The 5,000-nt window shown below is 41.9% G+C and overlaps 1 protein-coding gene across 1 annotated transcript in view; it reads left to right on the top strand.

Annotated features, from left to right (window-relative positions):
- The window catches only part of LOC307249225 (receptor-type tyrosine-protein phosphatase T-like), a gene marked incomplete at both ends in the record, with an annotated part of 93,439 nt that overhangs the window by 1,991 nt on the left and 86,448 nt on the right, over nucleotides 1-5,000 (top strand). The gene's annotated exons all lie outside the window — the stretch shown is intronic.

A 5,000-nucleotide genomic window follows, 5' to 3' on the forward strand; every position in this document is an offset into this window, starting at 1 on the left:
CAGCAAACGAGACCATCAGTGCAAAGAATGCTATTTGTATATAGTTTTTAAGAATGCCTTTTGTCATGGGTATACGCTCACCCAGGAACAACAGCTGGCGTAGTAAAAAACACTACCGCTTTTGTCCAAGCAGTAAGGAACACTGAGAGTTCCTCGGAGCACCTTACATTTCCGATACATAATCAAATAAATCAAATAAAAAAAATCAAAGAGTGGACCGCTTTTATCTCTAACTAGAATGATAACACTGTGACATTTAAACCCATACACTCGGCCATTTCTTATTTGCAACATCTTGAAAAGTAGCTTAACTTTCTTCTTAAGATTGTATTGTAGATTCTATTTGGACATGGACATGACAAAATATCATTGGACGAACCAGATGCATTGTTTTCAGTGTATCAGCATAAATGATAGTTTTCAACACCTGTCCACAAGAGGCTTTAAAAAAAAAAAAAAAAAAAACTAAACAAGACAGAAACAAGATCAAATACTGATGAGGGAAAAACTGATAATTAAAAGAATTGCAATAATACAAATGCAGTAAGTATACAATGGAGCACAGAGCAGCAATAACATTGTGTTTTATTATAAAGTTGTACTTTTTTCAAAATTTGGGATTCCTTTCCCCCATCTAGACCTATCTGCACTTTGGCTACTAGAATGATAACGCTATGATATTAAAATCCATACACTCGGCCATTTTTTTATTTGCAACATCATGAAAAGTAGCTTACTTTCTTGTAAACATTGCCTGTTTTTATAAAGTTTTACTTTTTCAAAACATTGGATTTATTTCCCACCATCTAGACCTAACTACACTTCGGCTGAGTCAATAAAGAAATTATTTTGGTTGATGATGAAATATTTCTGGAGAAGTATTGGCTATTTTGGGGGCGCCCTTAGCTCAGTTGGTAGGGCGTCGTCGTCCCCCCCCCGGGCCGGGCCCAGCAGCAGATCCGGGTTCGATTCCTGTCCGCGGTCGTTCTCTGCATGTCACTCCCCTCTCTGCCCCATTTCACCTCTGTCTATCTGCACTGTCAAATAAAGCATAAAAATGCCCAAAAAATATCTTAAAAAAAAAAAAAAAGTATTAAGTAAGTATTACAAATTAAGTGTGGAATTTCACAAGTTATACCAGGTTTTATCGTATTTCTAGCGATCTTTGGATACATTTTAAAATATATGTCTCGGGGTGCTCCGGTAGCGTAGTGGATAGAGTGCGTACCGTATTGGCTCTGGCCTTTGTTGCAGTGGTCGCGGGTTCAAATCCGACCCGTGGACCTTTTTACTGCAGGTCATCCCCCCTCTCTCTCTCTCTCTCTCTCTCTCTCTCTCTCTCTCTCTCTCTCTCGATCGCTCTCTCTATGTCTCCTCATTTCTACTCTGTACTATCTAATAAAGCTTGAAAAAAATTATCTTAAAATATATATATATATGTATTGGCCCAAATGTCTTATACTCTTATACAAGGGGGACCAATTCAAGTTGTATCTGTCTATAGAGATATCTATATAAAGGCTATCATTATTGTATCTCCTTAGCTGTGTCAATGTGTACCATTTATATTGGTTTGTTGTTTAAGATATAGTAGTAGTAAGTTGACAGGATTTTTCAGAGTTAGTGTTTATCCCGTGGAGATTGGAAAAAGTAGACTCAAACACGCACGCGCACACACACACACACACAATCACACACACACACACAATCACACACACACACACACACACACACAATCACACACACACACACACACAAATCCAGGGCTCAATCCTAATGAGACGGAGAAAAAACGCTGACACAATGCAGGGGACCAACTAATAATATTTTTTTTTTCCCAGCGAATGGACCCTCGCCGAGCAAAATAACCTTTTTGTGTTATTGCATTTTCACCCCAGTCATAAGTTATCTTCAGAGGACGTGTGTGTGTGTGTGTGTGTGTGTGTGTCTGTGTGTGTGTGTGTGTGTGTGTGTGTGCGTGTGTGTGGCTATGCAGGTACACTCCCCATAGTATTAAAGTAAAGCTGGTTTTTATTTTGAAGCATATTAGCATACGGTGTGCCGCCGCGCATGAGACGAGAGGGATTTTATCATAGAAGAGTCAGAAATATGTAGTGGTTGGGGGTATTGTGTGTGTGTGTGTGTGTGTGTGTGTGTGTGTGTGTGTGTGTGTGTGTGTGTGTGTGTGTGTGTGTGTGTGTGTGTGTGTGTGTGTGTGTGTGTGTGTGTGTGTGTGTGTGTGTGTGTGTGTATGTGTGTGTGTGTGTGTGTGTGTGTGTGTGTGTGAGAGGACAATGAGAAGATAAAAATTCAAATATTCCGCTGTGTATGAAATTGTGCTATTGTAGCAGAAAAACAGTAGAGTAGAAATACTATGAATTTAGGCAAAATGGTGGCTGTTAAAAGGTTAATTCTCACTTTAGAACATTATCATTACCTTTATTTTTTAAGACATTAATACAAGAACAAACACAGGCTAATGTCAGCCCCTTTATAGCACACACACACACACACACACACACACACACACACACACACACACAAAAACACACATACACACACACATACACACACATACAGACACACACATACACAGCCTTTATAGCGTTGTTTATTTTACAATTTAGCACAGGTTTTGTTTTCACTGTTAGAAAGAGGAAAAGAGTGGGACGCTCCTCTAGTGCAAATGGATTTAAAATGCTGAATTTTCTAGTGATCAAATCCATTCAGTTTAATGCAGCTAAAGTTAAACACACACACACACACACACACACACACACACACACACACACACACATAGAGGCACATACATAAAGACACACACACACACACACACACACACACACACATAGAGGCACATACATAAAGACACACACACACACACACACACACACACATAAGGACACATACACAAGCAGAGAACGAAACACAAACAAACAGGTATTATTCATATGTAATTTACACACACTGCACGCACACACACACACACACACACACACACACACACACACACACACACACACACACACACACACACACACACACACACACACACACACACACACACACACACACACACACACACACACACACACACACACACACACACACACACAAGAGAGTTAAAAGTTATGTGAGTGAACTAACCAAATAGAAAGCAACTATCGATCATAGCAGGACACAATTAACAATGGACAAGTTACACAATGGGAAAGTCAATACTACATATCCAACATGAGGATCAATCCACACACGCTAATGGCACCATCCGTGTGTGTGTGTGTGTGTGTGTGTGTGTGTGTGTGTGTGTGTGTGTGTGTGTGTGTGTGTGTGTGTGTGTGTGTGTGTGTGTGTGCGTGTGTGTGTGTGTGTGTGGCACCATCAATGGTAGCAGCAAATATTGAATTTTTAAAAGTGGTTTCGTCCCAACGAGCGTGCACTCAAATATGACAAAACTCCCCATTGTTTGTCAATACCTGTGTGTGTGTGTGTGTGCAACCTGGTATCACGCCGAGGCGCGAGATACACACGCATGGACCGGCGTGTCACTCACGCGCCCTGCCTGAGCAGGGCGTGTGAGTTACGCGCGCACCTCCCGCGCACCTCCCGCGCACCTCCCGCCGTCAAAATGAATGGAGGAATAGTCTAAATGAACGGAGGAATAGCACCAACAGGGGCCGACATGTTGTCCCAGGAATAGCACCACATGTTCCCCCAGCATTTCAATACTATCTAGCTGCAGCCCCCTCGGTGGTTAGGGTTAGGGCAAGGGGACAGGGAGAGGTTATAATATAGACAAAAACAACCGCGGCCGCCATTTTGACTACGGAGGTGCGCGCGTAACTCACACGCCCTGCTCAGGCAGGGCGCGTGAGTGACACGCCGGTCCATGCGTGTGTATCTCGCGCCTCGCCGTGAGATCGGGTTGGTGTGTGTGTGTGTGTGTGTGTGTGTGTGTGTGTGTGTGTGTGTGTGTGTGTGTGTGTGTGTGTGTGATACTGTGGCTCGTATAAAGATTGATCGGTTTGAGCTAAAATGGAATGAGCTAATGGAGTATGAAGAAGGTATTTAAAAAAGTACAATAGTGTATTTTCGCAATCAACCAGTTCACCAAGCAGGGGGGCGCCCTTAGCTCAGTTGGTAGGGCGTCTCCCCCCCCCCCCCCCCATGGGCCTCGGCCAGCAGCGGACCCTGGTTCGATTCCAGCCCGCGGTCGTTCTCTGCATGTCACTCCCCTCTCTGCCCCATTTCAACTCTGTCTCTACACTATCAATAAAGCATAAAAATGCCCAAAAAAATATCTTAAAAAAAAACAGTTCACCAAGCTATCAATGCTATGGACAAAATGGACCTCATATATAAAGCAGGTGGTTATGATCAAGTATACACATTGAAACTGTATGAATTAAAGGTGCTCCGAGGAACTTTCAGTTTGTGTTAATTCTAGCGCCCCCCTTTGGACAAAAGTGGTAGTGTTTTTTTAACTACACCAGCTGTTGTTCCTGGGTGAGCGTATACCCATGACAAAGGCATTAAGAAAAAACTATATAAAAATAGCATTCATTGCACTGATGGTCTCGTTTGCTGTTACATGTCATTTATGATCATCAGAGAAAAAAATTAGACTGTTTCAGAAATATTTAAAAGTGCCTTGTAGCACCTTTAACAAAGACGGATGAGACAGATGTGGCTAAAAATCTAGTTTTCAGAACCATGGACAGCGACTACAAACAGAGCACCATCATTTAGAATAGAGACTACTGACACAAAATGGCTCAATTTAAAGCCAGTATAAAAAATATTTAAAAATAAACAAACAAGTCTAAAGCCACAAAGGGCATGACACCTTGGCTGCGTTCCGAATCGCATACTCTTTCTTTTTTCTATTCTACATACTACATCCGACGATAAAAATAATCTAGTTAGGATGCAGTAGGCATACTATTGGGACATACTTTACTCTCTTATTTCATCATAACATTGCGCCTTGATCTTGCCTC

Source organism: Ammodytes marinus, assembly GCF_949987685.1.
Source record: "Ammodytes marinus genome assembly, chromosome: 4".
NCBI lineage: Eukaryota > Metazoa > Chordata > Actinopteri > Uranoscopiformes > Ammodytidae > Ammodytes > Ammodytes marinus.